This window comes from Spermophilus citellus (assembly GCF_964194105.1).
Source record: "Spermophilus citellus genome assembly, chromosome: 7".
Lineage (NCBI taxonomy): Eukaryota > Metazoa > Chordata > Mammalia > Rodentia > Sciuridae > Spermophilus > Spermophilus citellus.
Window position 1 is genome coordinate 134,285,169 of NC_138188.1, and position 23,322 is coordinate 134,308,490.

Below are 23,322 nucleotides of genomic sequence, written 5' to 3' on the forward strand. Positions count from 1 at the left end.
TTATATCTGCAATGATTCTCTTTCCAAATAAGATACATTCACATGTACCAGAGGTTAGGACTTGAGCAAAAGTTTCTGCACAATAAATTTTACCCAGTGCACAGAGAAACTTACGCCTTGAATACTCTAACACTATGGAGGTGGCCAGCACCCCAACAGAGCAGGTTCCTGCCCAGGAGGTATGAGCTGCCTGGGAATATAAAAAGTCTGAAATAATCAGTAAGAAATAAAGACAGAGGAAATGTAACTGAACAACTGAAAAAAGACCCCAATTCTTTATTTAAGGGGGAATACATCAAAGGCACGGATAATGTGGTGCTTGCTTCTTTGGCAGGGGTCTTGCAGTAAACAGGTTGATTGACATTTGACAAGCTACTCCCATTTCCTAGAGGCTGGTATCTCCAGTGGCTCACTCCTATCTCTGGAGCTGAGCTAGAATTTCAGTGTGAGCTAGGCAGGGCACCATGTGAATCAGGCATTCTCCAACCAGTGGATTCCTACCAGGATTTCTTGATTCCAGGCTTTGCTGCCTTATGACTCCAACATCACTGAATTTACCCAGAGCTCATAAATGGCTCCTGGCACACTTCCATTCTCACTCCTAACACCTTCTCCTCATCTGGCGAAAACCTGGTTTTCCTTTGATTTTTTTCAAGACTTCTCTAATGCAAAGTCTAGATTAAATAACTAACCATAATGAATTCTAAGTCATCAAACTCTAATCTTTATAATTACTTGTTCAATGCTTGTCTTCTCCACAAAGAATATAAGCTTTGTTGTTGAGAACCAGACCATATCCATCTTCCTTGTAATAACTTAAAACCAGGCTCAGAGGCTCTGTCAATAGTGATTTAATGGGATTCAACTAATAGCCATTAGTTCATATTGTTTTTGTGACTTAGTTTAAAATACATTTCTATTTCTGAATATGATGAAATAGCTGAACTATGATACCTATTATCAACATTTGTTAATTACTAAATATCTTAAGTAGTATAGGGGCACATGATATTTCAGTTGTTTTTCCTCACAACAATTATATGAAATACATTTATTCATTGGAAAAATAGGAAAACTAAACCCAGAGTACCTGCAAGTTGCTCCTATATTTACTCTTCATTTTTACAAATCAGGTGTTTAACTTCATCTAATAATTAGGGCAAACTCAAGAAATCCTTTTACTTGAGCTTTGGTATTATTTCATTGGTTCTGATTTTTGATTTTATAGTCCTACCACCATCCTGGCCTCTAATCAATTACTAAAGCTAATCAATTTATTATGTATGGTTCTGCAATATTAACATATGTATTGATTTGGCCTTTTCTGCCACCTAAATTTTCTATTCTATAATTTTCAGAAATTTTCCTTGATAATTTACAAAGGTGCTATTTGGAGTGTTTCTGTTTCTTAGCAGGTGTCCATCATTCTTACCTCATTTTTGCATTAGTCTGTCCATACTCATTGTGTTCTGTTTTACCCCACTATTTTGTCCTGTAAATAGGTTTTTAAGTAGATTTTCATTAATTCCTGAGAGCTGGATGCCTTTTTATGAAATTCACATACATAATCTCATTCACAACATTCCTATCAAACAGGGGAAAAGGTCAAGATAATTAACATTTGTTATACTTCTATACTTTGTCTTTGTTGAATTATGTTTAAATTCTCAAAATGGCCCAAACTGAGATCAGGCAGGTTCATAGTCAACAAAAGATGGAGATGGGTTTAATTACAGTCTGTCCTAATTTAATTCTGGATTCACCCCATAGTATACTTCCTCCTTGGAGGAGGGAACTATTCACTCTCACATTTTCCCAGGCCCTGCTTATTGTAGGTACTCAGTAAATGAGTGTTGTTTTCCTTTATGCTCTTTCTACTTGGGCTCTACTTTGCTCCTTTAATTATCCCTTTTCCTTGCTTAAACTTGCCACCTTATCAACCTAAATAACAGAGAAAGATTCTCAAAGTTAATGAGTTTAGTTGGAAGTAGCATGGCAATAGGTATAGGTATAACCTTGGAAGCTATGAGCATATTCTATGAAGGTGAGGCAAGGGAAAGATTTTAAAGGCACAAGGAGGGGGTTATATAAAGTATTTTGAAATAATAATCTTTGAATATAAGAATCAATAAAAAGGATGGCATCAGTCCAAGGTAGGGCATACAGGGGAGGCAAGAAAACCCTACAGAAGTATTACAGACCTGTAAAGTTGCAGTGGTCTTCATGCAAGGCTTTAGTTCTGGCAGAGGCTTTGTTACACTTCTTGTTTTCAGGCATAGGTGCATGAGAACCCCTCCTTCATGACTCCAGCTTTATTTATTATTCTTTTATTAGAGTTTGATACGAGTGATTCCCTTTCAATTCTGACAATCTTTCCAACTTAAATATCTTTCTCTGGAATACTTGAGGTACAACCTCTAATAATTAGCATATTAAACTACTATGAATTAAGGGGCAAAATAGGTAGGCTTTAAGTGCAAGCCCTCTGAAACAGACTGTTCAAATCCTTTTGTGCCATGTGACCTGGAAAAGTCACTTCTTCACGCCTCGGTATCCTCATGTGGAAATTATCGGTAATTATAATATGCATGTCATAAGATTGCTAACAGGATTATGTGAGCAGTTGTGGGTTTTATTATGCATTAAAACAGTGTTTGACACAATATATCTGTTTGTTAAATAAACATAATATACTCAAGATCAGGCACTGTAGTTGCTGGGGCAACCTCAGGGAATAAAATTTATAGAGTCCTTGTTTTCACAGAACTTTTAATTTGATGATTAAAAGTTACTGCATGGTATCATTATGTATTTGATTTTAGGTGTTCTAGATATGTCAGTTTTCAATGTTTTAATCTTCTAGAAATAGTAAAGTGGTCCAGATTTTGGTTCCACTAGTGCTTAGCATATTGGAAGCCGTGTGACAGCAAATTCAATAACTCCTTTGGCTGTTTGTGCTGGTGGGCATGTGTAAATGAAGGTTTAAAATCATAGTCTAATAGAAGTTGTCAAGGACAATATCCCTTATAAAAACCCCTTCCCCAGGATCTGCTTGCATACTTCTAGGAACTGTGCTGTGGCAGAGAAATACCTTCCATTTTCAAGCAGGTCTGCCTTCTTCAGACACAGCAAACATTTGCCATCAGGTCATTACTGTGTTTCCCAATAAGTCCACACAGCTCCTCTGTAAACCATGTGCTTAAATATGGGGCTGGTGGTGTTGACCATTCATCTATTCATCTTCTGTTTCTTTTTAAGGCAAAGTGATTCCCATACCTTATCTTTTTCTCATATCCTAATTTCTATCCTCTTCAGCAATCAGAGCAACTTTTCTATGTAGGAATATATATATATATATATATATATATATATATATATATTCCCAAAGTATACTTACAAAGGCAGTTATTGACACCAAATGAATACAGATAGTGTTATTTTATTCTTCTGAGTAATCAATAAAAGACTTTTTAAGTAAATTAATATTTTCCTGGCAAACACTAACAGATTCTCCAAATGCTTCCTCATTGTGCCACTGCCCTCCCTAAGTGTATCATGTCTCAGATACTGCATTACTCCAAGATCTAACTTATTGAAGAACACACAGACAATCCACTTGACTCCACTAATTATTTGTAAACATCAAGCTCCTTTCCTACAGATATAATACATTACCCAATAGAACTCCTCTTGTAATATAACAATAATTATTGAGCTTCATTGTACTTCTAAATAAGGGTGGATCATTCAACTTTTGAAATGAGCTATATGGACTTCTTTGTCATCCGTTAAAGGGACAATCTTATTAGGCTCTGTAGGTGTCATTTTTCTATAAGAAATAAAAAAATATCCTGGCTGAGGTTGTAGTTCAGTGATAGAGTGCTTGCCTAGCGCTTGTGAGGCACAGGATTCAATGCTCAGCCATCACATAAAAATAAATAAATAAAATAAAGGTCTTTAAAAAATGAATTTGATTTAAAAAAAAAAAGAAATAAAAAAATACCCATAATGAAATACGGGGAAAAAATGACACCACCCAAATAGTCATCACATGAGTTCTTGAAACTAAGATCCCTTTGACCATTTGTATAAACTTGCTGAAAATGTTATTTCTTTAAAGAAAGCCATAGATTGTTTTAAATGTCATTAATTGCAGTGTGGATTAAAAAAAAATCATGTTCTTGTAAATATATTCTTATATATATTCATTATAAATATTACATATTTACATTAAACATATTATATATTACATATTATATATTTTATATATATACATATATATATATTCACAGGCTTTAGCAAACACAGTCTTTTAGTCACACAGAAAAAAAATGACAATTTTAGAGAACATTGGGAGTGGATCTCAATATTTAAAATTTTAGGCACAAACCTGGTTTCTTTCAAAGCAGATTGACAATACTAATACCTATTCATTATCACATGTAACAAGTAGGATTGTTTAAAAAAAGATTACAAAAGGAAATAAAAGTTTCACTACCATTGTTGTAGCTAATTCTTAGAAGCTGGTAACTTTCTTAATTAATGAAGAAGTGAAAAGTCCTATTTTTTTCATATGATCATAATAGAAGTGCTCTGCTCATTTATAAACAAGCCAGGATTTCAACCCTTTGCTTATGTAAGAAGGTTTAGATGTATGAAAAAATATTCTTTTATGTCCTGGGAGAATTTGGTCAGATAATTATTTTTAGCAAATGACCCTACATATTGCAATGAGTAAAATCCTTTAGAATGTTGAAAAAACTATAAATATAAAGTGAGGGAAGTAAGGATCATAGTGAACTTGGCAGGCATAATAGTTAAAAACTGCTGGTAAATATGAAAAAAATCTCAAAGAATTAAATAAAATGAATACCAAATCCCTGGGCAGGAGTATTGTATCCAATAATGAAAGTTAACATTTAATTTCATGTAAGAATAATATATTATTTGAGAATTAAAGAAAGTGTTAGTCAGCTTTTTATTCCTGTGTCAAATACCTGAGAAAATTGGGAAAAGAAGACTTATTTTGGTTGATGGTTTCAGAGTTTTCAGTATAAGTTCTGTGTCTCCATTGCTTTGGGCCTGGGGCAAGGCAGAACATCATGGAGGAAGGGTTTGGTGAACAGAGCTACTGACTCCATGGTGCAGAGAGCAGAGAGAGAAAGAGAGGGAGGGGCCGAGGACAAGATATAGTTCCCTGGTTTTCAGACAAAACAAACACCCAAATGGAAGGAAACCCTCATCGTTATACAAAATACATGTATGAGGGCTGGGGATGTGGCTCAAGTGGTAGCGCACTCGCCTGGCATGCAAATTCTCTCTCTCTCTCTCTCTCTCTCTCTCTCTCTCTCTCCTCTCTCACTCTCTCTCTTAAAAAAATACATGTATGATGATATGAGGGGAAATAAAAAGAAATGTGTTACATTAGATTGGGTAGAGAGAAGTGATGGGAGGGGAGGGGGGGGAAGGGGGGATAGAAAGGGCAGCAGAATAAAATAGACACTAGTATTGCTGTATGTATATACGTGTCTGTACAACCAATGTGATTCTGCAACCTGTACACTCAGAAAAATGAGAAATTATACCCCATTTGATTCAAACGTATGATATGTCAAGACCATTGTATTGTCATGCGCAACTAATTAAAAAAAATAAAGTATGTATACCCTAAAAAAAATATGTATTGAAGTATGTATTCAAAGGCAGATGGTAATTTTGCCCTTAACTCATAATTGAAAATATACACTAGCAAGCATAAAAATTTATACCTTAATGAAGATACATTTACCAGTGTCATTTAATCATATATATATATATATATATATATATACACACACACACACACACACACACACATATATGTGTACACAAACATATATATATATGAATATATATACACACACACACACACACACATATACACACACATATATGTGTACACAAACATATATATATATATATGAATATATATATATACACACACACACACACACACACAACTAATTAGGAAAAGTCACTTTATTGAATGCTACATATTGGTAATAAATATGCATAAAATTTACACTGGAAATTCTGTTTTCTGATATTTCTTATAATTTGTTTGGTGTAATAGCCTCTAAATAGACTCTACTTTTCAAGAGAACTATATGTAATTAAACCTTTGCTGTTCTTCACAATAAACAGTCTCTCATTCTCCAAAAAATAAAAAAAATTAAAATATAAAATAAAATAAAATTGGAACAAGTAAGTGACTGTGTTTGAAAATATCTTATTTTGTGATAGTTCTGAGTGGAGATAAAAGATTCATATAATTGTCCAGAAAACCCATTGTTAAAGGTGAATATTAATAAGTATCATTCTTTGATTTATGGTAAATGTCACTGTTTCATACAGGGATGTTATTAATAACAAAGTGATTTCAAGAAAGTGAATGGTTCAGCAACTTAACTCAAGCACACTGAATTCTATTATCTATTATTAAAAATAGAATTGAACTTTAACCAGGAATACCCTAAGGAGTCTACTTTCTGGACTGCAAGGAACGTGTCATACATTCTTTAAGGATTAAGAACTTTATCTCCTCTTTGCTTTCTATTGCCACAGAGGTGCCATGAGTCTACAGCTGCCCAGCGACTTGATGTGTAATTAAAGCCAGAAGAAATGCTGGAGGATTAGAGTCATGTGCAGGGGCCCCCCTGCACACAAGGGATAGAATTCATGGCTTCTTACTGAAAACTTTTCACCCAAAATATTGATCACAATAATTTCTTCAAAAACCATAGCACCCAAGTAGCAACAACAATGAAAGATACTTTGAAAGTCATCAGAATTAAAATTGTTGTGTTACAAAAGACTCCATTAAGAAAGTGAAAAGCAATACACATAATGGGAGAGAACATTGTGAATCAGGTATCTAATACAGAACTTATATCAGAAAACATAACGAATGCTTGCAATTCACAATGCTATTAAAAATGAACATAAGATTTGAAGATATTTCTCTGAAGAAGATATGCAATAACCAATAATCACATGAAAATTAATGATGAGAAATTCCAGTAACCAATATGAAATTCAAAACCAAAATGAGATCCCACTTCACACATACCAGGTTGGAAAAAAATAGGTAATAACATGCATTTGTGAGAATGTTAAGAAATTGTAACACACTGACAGAGGGAATGTAAAATAATGCAGTCACTTTAGAAAACATTTTGACAGTTCCTCAAAAGTTAAACATAGCTGGGTGCTCTGGTACACATGCCTATAATCCCAACTACTCTGGAAGCTGAGGCAGGAGAAACACTAATTCAAAGCCAGCCTCAGCAACTTGGCTAGACCCTGTGCTAAAAAAAAAAAAAAAAAAAAAAAAGGCGGGGGGTGGTGCTGGGGATGTGGTTCAGTGGTTAATCTGGTACCAAAAAATAAAAAATAAAAATAAAAATAAAATAAAAAAGTTAAACATAGGGTTAAGCCTAGTTAAACACATGTCCAACTAAGTTTCACACAAAACTTGTACACAAATAGTTACAGCAACATAATTCATAACAGCAAAGAAGTGGAAGTAGCTTGATTTCCAATCAATTGCTGAATGAACAAATAAAATATTTCATGTGCACACCACATTTCTTGGAATTAATGTAAGATGTGATTGATATGTAGGATATGACATGGATGAAACTTAAAAAAGATTATATTAAGTAAAAGAAGTCATTCATGAAAAGACCTTATAATTAATTGCATGATTTCTTTCATATGAAAATTGTACAAGAGGCAAATTTATAATGGAAAGGGGACTCATGGTTACCTGGGTCCAGGAGGCAAAAGGGATCTTTTGGGCTTACAAAAATTATCTGAAATCAATTGAAATGATGATTGAGCAATTCTGTTTTATAATAACAACCATTGAGCTTTACACTTTAAGTAGATAAATTGTAAATTTGTGAACTGGCTATCAATATAGCTGTTTTAAAAACTTTTAAACAATTATGATAAACATCTACATGCAAATGTTAGTACAATTATTTTATTATTACTTTGATGAGAACAAGTATTGTATACAGCAAAAAAAGATTGACCATAAAAAGAATTGTATTCACCAGAAAAAGAATTACATTTGAAAAACCATTTCCTCTCCTTACTTTTAACTAATATTTCTTATATGGGAAGAGTGATTATATCATTTGAGTGATGGTTTATTTTATTGCAGTTACTTGGAAATATTTTCAGAGGAAATAGGCAATAGAAAAAGAGACAACATGTGAAGAACTTTCAGAAATAATTCTCCAACAGACAGAAAGTACTATGCAAATAAGATAGCATATATAAACAAATTCTGTTGAATAACAAAGTTTATAGATGGATCATCTATGGATACTATATGCCATATATGCCTTTTATAATATACATTTCTTTTTCACTTCTTCACTGGTTTTATTTATTTAGCCACTCATTCATTTATTCTTAAAAATCTAGGTTATCATTATCTACCTATATGATAGGATTTGACAGGTACAAAAAGAAAAAAAAAGCAAAGTACAGATCCTGTTTTCAAACTGTCAGGTAAACTTCAAACATATGCAAATATTCTTGTTACCCAGAAGAAAACTTACATTTGAACAGCTGTATATTTTTTATGTTCTTTCACAGGTAACATCATTTTCTCTCCAAATTTGCTTCATTATCTAGTAATTCTACAAAGCTGTTTAAAATGATTTGCCTTTTTAAAGATTATATGCTATGTCAATGTATGAATATACCACAATGAATCCCATATATGTACAATTATAATATATGTAATGTATTATTTTGCTTAACAGAATACTTTTCTGTTTGATATAATTTATTTAATTATAACCTTAGTTTCTTCCTTTATAGTTGTCTGTTTGTACTTAGTATATGTTTGATATGAAAATTTATAACTTTATAATTTTTTGCTTATTTGGGGTTATTTTTGGGATAAATCTTTACTCATACTCCCCCACCCTGTTTAATACAAAGCATAGAAGAATTTTTATGGCTTTGGGAAGTTTATATTTTTGCACAATTTTTTTCAAAATGCATATATATGTACTTACAACATCAAATTGCTAGGTAAGGCCTAACCTGGCAATACTATTGCTGTTGTTGCAAGTTCCTTGCTTCTAAGAATGAATGTTTTCTGGTTATTTATTGCTGTATTAAAAACTAACTTAAAATTTAGTGGTCAAATGCAAATATATCATTGTATCTCACACTTCATACGTAAGGGATTCAGGCAGGGATTGGCTGGATGATTCTTCTACTCAAAGTGATGTTGACTGTGGTCGCTCAGTGACATTCCCTTGGCAGCCTGGCTGAAGGGACATGAATGAGAGGCCAGATGGCTGGCTTCATTCTCATGCATGGAGACTTGACAGACAGCTAGAATGATGTGCTGAACTATGCCTCTTTCCCTCTTCTGTTATTTTTAGGGTCACTTCTTGTGGTCTTTCCCTAGCAGTCATCAGATGTCACATAATGAAGCTCAGAATCCAAATGGGCAAAGTGGGGTCTCTATTTACTAAAATGGTAGTCCCAGAAGTATCAATCTTTCTTTTTTGCTTTGTTTACTGGTCAAGGTAACACAATCTAGTCCAGATACCAGTGAGGCGATATAGACTCCACACTGAGAAAATGTCAAAGAATTTATGACCATCTTAGTAAACCATATGATGATTCTATAAAAGTCCACAACATAGATTTTTGTATAAAATTTAGCTAAAGAATAGTTGTTAGATTAAAACCCGTTTCATTATTTTCATTTTAATGAAGTGACTCCCTACAATGCTTTGCATCTCTGATCAATTTAATTACAATTTTATTACTTCTGTATTGATTTCACTATAGCTAAGCCAAGCAGACATGCAATTAGTATTTTTTTAATCATCAAATTTACATATGCTATAGCAACCAAAGCAGGCAGGATTGTATGTTAGTCATTAAGGAATTGTTCTCATTAGGATGAAAAGAGGCTAAATTTACATGTTCTTGTTGGCTCAGAAAAATAGGTATAATTTTAAGTGCTTTATCTGCTGCTGTATTTTGATTAGTCTCTCAGATCTATAAATATTCTTAATTCAAGGATCATTAGACTGCCATACAAAAGAATCTGCTTTAGCCCTCGTTTTGTCTCTTTTGTTTGCATAAGCATTTGCTTTATTGCTTCAATTTATTATGCAATCACATCAGAATACTACTTAAAATATATTTAACTTACAAAAGCTATTCTTCCAATTTAGAGAGAGTTTGTGAGATTTTTATGCTTTAGGCCATATGTTAAAAGCATCTTTGAATATTTACAATCAGTATTACTGCAGAATCACATATATATTAATGGCAGAAGCTCTAAGCAATTGGGAAGTGTACATTTAACATATCAATTTAAATCTAAATTATCAGCACTCCTCTTTCCTTCTAGCCTGGCACTTCTTTTAAGTGAAGGATAGTTGGAGTGAGTGCTGGTTATATTGTTCTGAGGTAAGAATTAGGATTTTATAAAAGGAACTGAGATAGTGTATATTATTCTAAATTGATAACTCCAAATAATACATGCTTAATTTCATTTTTTCTTTTTTAACATCCTATGCACTACTTATAATTTATCACCTTAAAACATATGATTATAAAAACCTAGACCTATTAAGTTTACTAGGCTTACTTAGGCATTTTTATTCAGTTTCAAGTTTTTATGTTATTTCATTATTTATTATCAGAATTATGGGAAAAACAAATTCACCAACATTTGCTTTTTGCCCAGCTGCCATATTCTGCTTCTCCTTATTTGAAATTTTATTCCTATTAACATCATATAAAACAAATTATAAACCAATTATATAAATAATGAACTATACATAACAATGAATTATATATATAACATTCCTAAAATCTAGATCATTTTACTGTAGATTGATTATGAAAATCTATATAATCTTTCATTATCTGAAAAGATATCTGGGATAGTTTATAGTTCAATTCTAGATTGAACTCATTTCAGCAAATATTTTTTCTTTTTTTTGGTATTGATATTTAGAAGAGTGAAACTATGTACCTATCACCCCGTATAAATGTCAACTCAAAGTCATTGCAAATTATTTTTTCCTGTTTGAAAAAAAAAAAAACATGTGAAGGATAAATTAATAAATATTGAGGGACAAGTGAAGCATAAAGATTTGGTAAATCTCGATGAACACCATATTTGTTCCATGTAGTCTCTCCTTGTCCTCTTAATATGCTACTTACCAGAACTAATTTCATTTAATCTGTTGGCAACACCTACGGTAAATTCAAAGCAAACACAAAAGGTATGAAGTTACCCACACAACGTATCTGGCCCTTTAGAAATCATACATCTTGATTTTCTGTAGTCAATCACTATTTTCAATGTTTATTGTGTTGCCATGAGTCAGTTCATGATACATATTAGTCAAAAATTATGTGTATGAGATAGCTGTGTTCATGTTCATTTAAGAACTACAAAATGATGAAAAGAGCATGTTCAGGAGATAATTTAACTTAGGGATATTGTCTCTTAAGCAAAGCACACATTTTTTTTCTAATTTTTAAAGTATAACGGGATATGTATTAATAAAATTGCACTTCAAGGAATTACTGACATAATCCGAGGTAAAAGACTTCAGTATCATCATTTGAAAACTTTTAAAAGTTAGAAGAAAGTTGTACATAGTTTTGTAAGAAAATGACAGTTAAACTTTTAGGTTTCAGCTATTTTAGCATTAACTTATAATTTATTCCCTGGTAAACATAGTACAAAGAGTTTTGTTTGGATTTCAGTTTTGAATTTGCTTTTGTTCCTTTAAAAGTGTTACTCTGACAAACTTCATATATATCCCTTCTCCTGGTTTATATTAGGGTATTTTATTTGTATTGATTTGATATTGAAATGTGTTTCATTTTCATATTAAAGAATATTATATTTTGTTTTATTTTAACATTATTATGTTTTGTGTCATGCTTACAAGGTCCTCCCCACCTTTCTATTTTTTTTTTTTCTGTAGATACTTGTTTTGGTTTCTTTCTTCCATGTGTGGGGTTTCTGTTTTTGTTTTTGTTGTGTTGTTTTGTTTTGCTTACAGTATTGGGAATTGACCTGAGGAGTTTGCATATGCTAGGAAGGTTCTAACACTGAATTAAATCCCCAGCCCTTTTTAAAAAATTTATTTTGAGACAGAATCTTCCTAAATTGCCAAGACTGGCCTCAAATTTAGGATCCTCTTGCCTCAGACTTCTGAGTACCTGGGATTACAGGCATGCATCACTGCATCCCTATGCATTTTTTTTCTTTTAAACAAAGTGAATCTTTAATTTTGGGTGGTAATTTTTGAAGAGTTACATTTTCTTGTCCTGTGGATATCTATACTGTCATACTGAAGACATTCCTATCCCTTTATCCATCCTTTTTCAAGCAATCTTTCAGAGCTATTGACACTCACTGATGGAAAGCAACACATGCTTGGGAGAAGGATGGGCAAGAGAGGAACTTTTTTTTTTTTTTTGGTACCTAGGATTGAAATCAGGGGAACTTAACCACTGAGCCACATCCCCAACCCTTCTTTGTATTTTATTTATAGATAGAGTCACACTGAGTTACTTAGCGCCTCACCATTGCTGAGGTTGGCTTTGAATTTGTGATCTCCAGTCTGATCCTCCCAAGATGCTGAGATCATAGGTTTGCGCCACCATACCTGCCTGAGAGAAATATTCTTGTACAAAAGTCTCTGCATTGTTTTATCTTCCACCCAAGTTCTTGAGAGGTCAACTTTCTGCACATTAACCTTCCCTTCCCTCTAACACTGATTAATATGCATTGTGCTGCTGAATATGTTTATAATTATTTTATATTTGACAATTTAACTGGCTTACTCCAATTAATTTTATATTCTTCTGCGTATAAACAATAAAAAGTATATTATTAGACTAAGGTATAGAAATTTACTTAGGTAGAGAAACTTCATGTCAGTTCTTATTATACTTTTTTATAGAACAACCTCACTCAACTTTGGGCAGCAATCAATGAACAATGGTTAAAAACAGGAGGTAGCATAGTAGAATGGACCTAGTGATATACTGCTTTTTTCTTCTATAGCAACAGGCTTTTAACTCTTCGACCCCTTGGCATGTGGAGTCTTTTGCTGCCCCCGCAGTACTTTTGTATGACACTGTCCTGGTTTGGGTAAAACAGTGACTCTTTTTTCTCATTTAAGTTTTTGATGTTTTTCACGGAGGTAAGGAAGGCTGCATGTTAAGTCAACATATTGAGCAGGAGTCTTCCTGAGAAATGCTTAAAATTTCCTCATCAAAGGGCCTTTTGATTAAATACTTATAAAGGACCAAATGCTTGACAGACCCTGTGTTAATTTCCAAGGCCATCTTATTTTCCATTAAAGTTTCGATTAACACCTCTCATTTGAATAAGGATGATAGGAATGAAGGACATCACATCAGAAGAACCCAAGGGTACAACTTATAGTCAGCACATTTCAGTAGGTAGAGCTGTGGCACAAATACTACATCATACTCAAGTGCTAGCTCTTGTTTTAATATTTAAAACTTATTTTTTATTATCACACTGGCAGCATAGCAAATGAAAGTACATTATTAGACTAAATATATCAAAAACTGCATTAAATATACAAATAAGCAACAGACTTTGGAGGTTTGATTTGAACAATTCATGAATTGAATAGCTCTTCCCTATGTCTATAATCAAAATGTAGACAAATTACTCAGAGCCATACCACTGAGGTAATTATAATGATAAACATTAGGGAATTATAGTTAAGTATTTAAAAGACTTTATAACACTTCAGTACTGAAATATTTCACCAGGATCTTAGAAGCTGTTTTTAATTGAATGCACAATTACAAAATCACTCTTAGCATCTCTCCTGAAACTACATACCTTACTATTATGACATTTTACTTTCCAAAAAAAAAAAAAAGTCAAATTTCTTCTCTTGCAAAAAATTATTCAGGAAATGGCAGAACAGTCAAGCCATCTGGTCCATAATAAGTTGTATTAAGTGAAAACCGAAGATTGATGTTAAATGTTGCACTTCACCTATTCCACAGAGGTGAGTGTTAAATCTCATAGTCTAGCTTCAGGCCCTACTTTTTGTGTTATAATGAGTCATTCTAAAGTGCAACACTGCTTTTTCTGTTACCAGAGACTTTCTGTGTGCATATTTTAGCCTTTTTTATAAGGTGTGAATTGAAACTCAACTCGCTGAGAAGTTTTTAATAACTTCAACCAATTAGGTAATAAGAAAAGATATTCAGAGTGAGAGTATTAAACTGTAATCCCTCTTGCAAAGTAAGATACTTAGAATGTTCCCTGAGAAAATCTTGCCAACCTTTGAAAACTAGTTTTGCTGACTTTCCCAGGGGCATCTACCTAGCCAACTCAATAGTCAAAGCCAAGGGAAGGGCCAGCCTGATTTCCCCTATGTTAAGCAACAAATTCTGTATTTCACTCCATTTCTGATGCTCTATTGGTGCAGTCTGGGCTTTGCTACTTCCTGGAGAATATGTTAATTGAAGCATTTCATCCGATTTTGGAGTAGTCAGTCTTTACATTGAAACTAAAGATATAAGTGTAGAAAATAAGTGAAATTTTTGAAATTTTTAAAATCATAAATAATTTATGATTTCAAAATTGGATAAGTGAAAAAAAAAATAAAGAGTTTGAGATCAAATTAACCATGAAAGCTACCTGGAAATTTTCTCAGGCCCTAGTTCATAGATTTATTAATGTCCAACTATTTTTGTCCCAATTTTTATTCTTTTTTTTTGCCTTTGAATGACATCTCTTTATCTCATGTTAAAACATATTACTTGGAATGCTGTGCTATGATGGTCTGTCCACTGAAGCACAGTTTGAAGAAGTTGCTTCTGTATGCCTGATATTCTGATAAGTGCAATTTTATTTTTTCTTCAGTTTATGGCTATAAATCCAAGCTCTTGTCAAGTGTAGTAAGTTTCCCTTGTTAAAATGAAGCACAGAAACTGAATGAACAATCATCTAAAATTAGTATCCCTTGGGTGAAAAATATGCCATAGAAAATGAACACTTGCAGCTTATTTTCCTTTCTTATTCTCAATAATAACATGCTGTAATATCAGTTTGCTTCCTTCTATAATGAAATCATTTCCAGTTACTTTAAATGTGTATCCTAAATAAATGTAATCTTTATGACAAACTGTGGCTAATGTTTTGGCAAAAAAAAAAATATAAAAGAATAAAATTAAATAGTCTAGAACATGCTTCGCAAAAATACCTTATTATCAAAAAGCCAATTAGCTTCTGGCTGAGCATTAGACTTTCTTTTTCCCATATTCAGATCTGACTCCAATAACACACTCCCATTTGTTTGCTCATGCTAACCAAGTATAAGAGTAGTTCCTAGCACAACAGAAAAGTCTAGAAGACACTGAGCAGCTGACATCAGTATTCACTATAAAATCTATCTCTCACTTCTGCTGTTGTCTGGTTCTTCTCCATGACCACATCCATTTCCTGGAGATGAACATGTTAGTGAGATTCAGTGATGTGTTTTGAACAGTTTCTTTGTCTTGTCTTAGATAGTCGTTTCCTCCAAGTTTTTAATTGTCATCTGGTGGATCCTCAGTGTCTCCTGCTGTGATTTATTATAGGCTTATGCATCTTGTTTTTCCATTTTTACCACTTTTGATGTGAATCTTCATTGAAATCTTAATTCGATCAGAATCTTGAACAACTCTCCAAAGTTACTAATTCTAAAAGAGTACCTGGCTCTTTCCTTGTGACTAACCAAATTCGTTCTCTCAATAATTCTCAAAATCTAGCATATGTGAGACTTCAAAACCACATAGTTTAGAGTTTTAGTCTTAAATATTCTGTGTTTTTTTCTATGGGTTGATTCACAGAAATCACCATTTTGTCAAAAACTAATGATTCTGTTATGTAAAAATCAGTGTTTAATAAGCATTACTTTCTTTGTATAGATATTATACTCCTTTATGCAACGAAAATGGAAGAAGAGTTTTGGTTATTCAGTCCATCATGGTGACCAATAATATTCAAATTGCAGTGCTAAATCATATTTTGAATTTGATGGTACATGTTTTGCTTAGTCTTGATGCCCTGTAGCTAGAATCTATCTTCCTTAAGAGCTTCACATGTCCTGGTTCACTGAGGTCTTGTCTTTTCTTTGGATTATTTGAGACAGAGGGGTAGGTCATAGTGTGTACAATCTGGATTTGGCCACTCAGGGCAAATTACTTTCTCCTACTTCTTCTCATTCTTTGGGAAATAAAACCCAAACTCTCTCCCTCAATATGTGCCTATGTGTATATTTCTGTTTTCCTGTTTTTTATCTCCTCTGTTACTCTCTTATTCCGCTTCTTTTCTGTATAATTTCCCTCTTTGAAATGTTTAAGATTCTAGAAAACAATATTTAGAAATGCATGTTGTCAACTAATAACATCTGCTTTATGTCCCATAATAAATGTCTCCCCTAAGGCTAATGAGACATACCTTAGATACATGTTTGGAAAGAACATAAGAGAAACATAAAGTAGACAAAATACCTGTATATGGCAGGTAAAATACATATACTCACATACATATATATATGCTTAGATATATGTATATATTCCAAATAAAAATCTAATGTTTTTCCTAAATAAAATTATCCATATAAAATCTATAACATATTGATATATCTCTCTCAGACATATTAAGCTAAGTGCTTTTTTTACTTAGGCAACTAAATGAAAGATATAGAAAGAAATATGCAAAAAGTAAGACATAATTTCTACCTCTAAATTAATTTTAATACTAATATTAGCAAGTGTGGTAATCAGTATTATACAAAAAATACAAATTGAAAGCAGATTTAATTCTATTAAACAACAATATATAATGCTCTGAGAATATATAATATGGAGATAAGGTATAACCAAAAAGATCAGAGAGGTTTGTTCAGTGTTGCTTCAGATCAGAAGAAAGAACTGAATGAGAGTATAAATTATGGAATAGGAAGCTAGAGAGTTGGGGGGCCCTATGTGGGTCTGGAAGAAAAGTTAAAGACTTTGTATATATTTAAGAGTGGCAGAGAAACAGTAAAGACATGTATAGTAATCTTATCAACCATGGGTTTGTATTTGAAAAGCCCATTTGACTGCACTTTTGGAAAATAGATTGAAATCAGGTAAGGGTGAATTGGAGAGTTATGTCACTAGAGATTCTTGGACCTACATGATGTTGATGAAATGAACAGCTATGAAAGAAATTTAAAAGACTTAAAACTATAGCCTTTCATAGTGAATTAGATATGGGTGAGAGAGTTATTCATAATTTCATCTAATGGAATTTAATGCCTAATCATTTTCTTGCTTAATATTTTTTCCCTGGATTACACCAGGTGCAGAATGTTGTATGAAGCATATTCCTCAGTATGCTGTATGCCAACATCTTTATTTTTGGCAGGCTTCTCTTTAACAATGTTTTGTTTGCCCTTCCATTCCTTCACATTCTCCCACAGTATTCATTGTAATGCCTGGTCTTGGTTTGGTCTGCTATCACAAAATGCCATAGACTGAGTTTCTTAAACAAGAAAAAATGCCTTACAGTTCTAGAGGCTTGGAAGTCCAAGATTGTTTCTGTAAAATCAAATGTCAGATAACGGCCCACTTCACAGCTTGAAACCAGCCTCCTTATCTGTGTGCCCATGTCGCTTTTCCTTGGCTCCTGCTCCTGGAAAGAGCCTTTGTCTCTTTCCCATTCATTCCCTTTTTATAAGGGCATTAATTCTTCACGAGGTCCCTAGCCTCCTGATCTAATCTAACCCTAATTAACTCCCAAAGACCCCCATATGAATTTTTATAGAGGTCACATTCTGTCCATATCATTCCCAATTCTTAATGCTGTGTTTGAATTTATGTGTTTAGTTCACACAATTGATATAATGATGTAAATCTCATTGTTTTCTCGTGTTTTCCACTCAATGCTATTTTCAGTCATATGTTGCTATTATACTAATATAGAACTCATTGCTTCATCCTAAAACATAGCGTCCCATCTAACCATTATTGACATTTAGTTATTCAGACTCTGACCCCTGAAAACATAGATAATCCTGACCGTCCACTAAACTAAACAAAGAGTAAATATTACCATACATTTTATTCTCTTAGAAATTAAGAATATATTTTCTTAAAAGAATCAAGATGAGAAATCCAGTATTATGTCAGCCATCAAAGTGCTTTCTTTAGCTTTGTATCCCCAAATAACTTAATTTGTCAATGTACTTTTATTTATATAGAACAGAAGTCTATCTTTTCTTAAGGGAAAAAAAAATCGGTCACATATCTGAAAGATCTCTGGAGTTAGATTTATTCAAGCCGAATATATTCAGAAAATGTGCCTTCATCTCTCAGTGTCTTCACTCTTTTATTTTTCATTCTCTCTCCTCTCTTCTTCCTTCCCTTCACTCCCTTTCCCTTCTTTCCTTTCTTCTTTCCTTCTCTCCTCCTTCCTTCCCTCTCTCCTAGTCCCGTGGTTCAGTTCTCAGGGATAGCCTGCCCCAGTTTACAGTCATTTGTTTTTGAATACATAGTAAGTGGAGCTTGACACTTTCAGTAATATTAGAAAAAGTCCATAAAGTCATATTTATTATCTCTGGTCTGTGTTGAAACATATGCTGCCTCAGTTCCCCATGTACTAATGAAGATATAGTAGTATTATTTTGAACATTGAAAGTGTGCCTAGTTCAGTACTTAAAACTCTGTAGGCATCTTATATCTAAATGTTATTAATGAGAAGCTTAAATCAATTGGCATATGGACTTTTGTTTAAAAATGAATTTCTTGTTTTAACATGTATTTTTGGGGTCAAATATATTAACTATTTATGTATTCCTTTTCAAGTAATATATGACTTTCATTTTATTGATTATTTTTAGGAAAACACTAACAACATTTTGTATATATTCTGTGAATATTCAGGTATACCTTGATTTAAAAGACTCATATGTTTGTATGAAGATGGTAGGAAGAAAAAGAGTTCAGAGGTGTTTTTTCCCCTAAGTCACACATTATAATTAATTAACTATGTAGTGGTTGGGCACAAAAGAACAAACAACTCAGCCCAGTATATCCATAGCATTAGCATACTCAGGACTAGTTTTAAGGACTAGATCTATAGCTTTATATTTACAATTCTTGAGAATAATTGTTTGGTTCAAATTAACTCATGTTGTAGTGAAATTTATTTAGTCTTTAAAGTTTTTAATTGTCTAGATTTTACATGATGATCACATATGATTAAGCCTTGAGCAAATAATTGAATCAATGGAAGTTATTGCTGTGGCTTTACAGCAATGGATATAAACTCTGAAGAGAGGCTAAGCATTTATTTTAGTTCAATCTCTATCCCAAACTTGAACCTTTTACAAATTAACTCTACTTATTTTGTTCAAATAAAGCTAAATTGTCATTGTCGGGGATATTATTAACCATTCCATTTTCAAACACTTGTTTTATTAGAAAATACTTAACTTCTGTTGAACTTGTCTTATAGAACCACTTAAAACGAGTGTAACTCTACTAAGGGAGTGGCCTTCCGCTGTTGGAAATCTCACGCCTATCCCTCACTTGTCTGTGTGGTCTAAGACATGCAGTCTCAACTTTAGTGAACGTCACATAATCTCATGGTGTTGCTTTTAATCTTATCACACACACTTATTTTTGGAAGAAGTCAAGTTTGTCAATGTTGATATTAACCAGTAGACTTCAACTTTTGTTCTATACTATATTTCAAAAATATGAAGTTTGATTGACCAATTAAGATTTAATTCACTAATTGAGATGAGTACATCACTTTTGTCTGTTCAACATTAAAGTTTTGTCTTTGTGTTGAACTCTGGACTAAAATTAAATTTATTGTGAGCAAATTCTTTTTCCCATGTGCTAGTTTTGTATATATTTTTGTAGTTTCACAATTAATACTTTACATTTATTTCTGCATCTCACATCACCCATTGCCATTTAACTTTTCCTGCAACATACTACCAGTGTGGCCAGCTGAGTAGGTCAGGGTACTTACCATTGATATCTGCCTCTAGTCAGTTAGTCACTATGAAACCATATTAGAGTTAATAGAATTTTCAATTATTAATTATATTATCAGATTAAAATCATTTTTCTATTGATTTCATGTTTACTGGTTCTCTTTATTTTAAAAAATTATAGAATACACTAAAAAGTATTAGATTTTTATTCTTAAACCAAGATGAGACTGAGAATAGAACTTAATCTTAAATATACTAAAATGGGCCCACATACATAGACTTATACCCATAATCTATCTTGTCAAAGTTTACTGTGGCATACTATATTATTAACACTAGTATACATAGCAAGAAAAAGATATATATCATGGTTTATAAATAAACAGATGTTCTTCAAAAAATAATATGACAGCTTGCTGGGAGAAAAACTTGCACTTATCATATGTTAGTTAAATTTTTACATATCCATTATAAACAAAACTAATTGCATCATCTTCTAATTTATTTCAGAACACCAAGCCTGGCTATAATGCATATGGTGTTAAATTCAACTGACTGTTCAAATATACTAAAATATTATTATATAGAACACATTGTATAATAAAATTTTAAACATCTATTTTAGGAAAGAGAATTTGATTTTGATAACTATAATTTTATTTATGATAAATGATGTTTTAGAGTGTCCTAGGGATTTGGAACTTTTCTTTTAATGTTACTTCATAGAAATAAAAATTTGAATTTTCCATTTATATTAATTTATAGTCTATTTAGAATAAAATATGTGAATGGTGAAATAGGAAGTAAGATGAATACTTTTGTCCTTGTAAGTAACTGAGAAAAGACAAAAATAATAAAAGAGATTATAACTTATGTATTATTATGAAAAGCAAAGAATAAAAAGTAAAAATCTGAAAATTATGAATATGCTTTAACACATGAAGTTCAAGTAACGAACATGGTCATTGATATAATTTTATATAATCATCATAAGTTTTATTATTATAAATAAAAATTTTACATATTCACTCTATAATTAAATAATAAGATTCAATACATTATGTATTAGCTATAATATAATAATATGTCACATATACAAATAATATATATACATTAATGTGGATAAGAAATACATAAATATTTATGATGTTATATAAAATCATATATAAATAAAAATAATGATTAGGAATCAAAGACTGAAATTACTAGACAAAATGGATATTTATGTGTACAGGTAACTGTGAGGCTAAAAATGAGTTATACCATAACTTAGGATCCACATTACATCCATTTTTTTAATAACATCTTCTTCATACACCTCTGCCATCCTAATCTCTGTACTTTTATTGTATTTCTCTCTCTCCTTCCTTTCTTTATATATTTTCATTGTTTACCAGTTGCTGAACTTAACATTTATGGAATCAGATTGTATGTGTTCTTCCAATACTTCTTCCTTAAATGGAATCTTAAATCAATTTGTTGAGATATTTCTATTATTATGATATTTATTATTTCAACAAAAGTGGTACATTTCTCCATTTATTAAGTTATTCTTTTAAGATTTTTCTGTTAAAAAGTTTCATTTTCCTCATAAAGATCATGTATATATGGGCTGGGGTTGTAGCTCAGTGGTAGAGTTCTTGTCTAGCATGTGTGAGGCACTGGGTTGAATTCTCAGCACTACATATAAATAAATAAAAAAGGTCCATAGACAACTAAAAAAAAAAGATCATGCATATAATTTTTTAAAAACGTTCCTAGATTCTTACTGATTTTCATTGTTGTAAATAGTGCCTTAACATAGAAATGTTAACATAGAAATGTTAACCCAGCAGAAGCTGGTGTTAAAGTATTTTAAATTGCTACTAGAGCAATATTGCTAATCTATTATAATTCCAAATATTCATTTATTATATTATCTCTCATAGATTATTTTGGATTTCAAATTTTTCTAAAATATACCATGCATAAAATGGTATATTTTAGAAATACAAATATTTCTGCTTAATTAAAAAATATTACATTTTAAATTCCTTAAACCAGTGTTTCTCAAACATATCTGATCTCAGATTCTTCTTTTATGAGTAAAAATATCCCCTTCATTTCCTTAAAGAAATCCATGATTAATAGAATTTAATTGAATCCATCATTTTAAAATTTATTTCAGGATTATAATCATAACATGAAAAAATCCAGGGAAAATAGTCTAATAATCCAGTTACTTTAATATACACATTCTCAAGTAAAGTATATTAGAAGACCCCATTAAGTTCTCATTAGCTTGTTCTTGCATTCAGAAATTAATTGTCTCATATGATAGCTTCAAATGCACAGATACAGGTGCTTTATTTTAGTCAATTAAATACAGAGAACTCTGTGGTCCTTGGTAATCTGACAGTCTGAAATGATTAATAGTTCAGGAAAAACTGCAATCAAAAAATTATAAACTTCTCTCCATTTGCATAGATTCACAATTTAGTTTAAGCATTTTAGAACTTTGTTGAGCTTAAAAGTAAAGTTACATGTAGGTCATGCTATCTAAAGACAGACTGTTTTACTATATCAACAGCTGGTGGAACATTCTCAAGCTATCCTTGACACATGTTGTTGGACATCTGTCCTCTTTGGCTTCTTTCCATTTTAATTTGTATAATCTTTCCCTATTATTTCACAGTCAAAAAGTTCTTCCCAAAATTCTCAAGGAACACAACTCCCTGATAGGCACTACTTCTCCTATTGAGATCCACAGTCTAAAGTGATATATAAATAATTCTAAATTTTTGATGATGCTGAAAGATATATCAGAACTTGAGTAAGTTGGTAATCAATTTAACTGAGATGGTTGATCTAAGGAAGACACCTACCGTCTGTGCTTATTTGGGTTATAGCAAGCTAAATATTTTAGCTGGAGTTCTAAATGAGTTCTTAGAACTTTGAAGTTACTATCATGAACTTTAAAACTTATACAGTAGTTGCTTTCAAATTTCATGTAGTTCAAATCTCTGCTCTTAAGGTATCTAATTTTTCTCTTCTAGTCACAGAAACAGGTATATCCCACTCGGGTGTTCGCTTGGCTAAATTTTTAATTTCTTTGCCTTTTAAAGAATGCAAATGTGTACAGAAACATAGATATCTGACTCTTGAAGATACTTATATTCAGTGATATTATAAAAATGAAAGCTTAAGCAGATAAAGCCCTTTGAACTTAACAAAATGTTTCTGAGTTCTTAGGTAT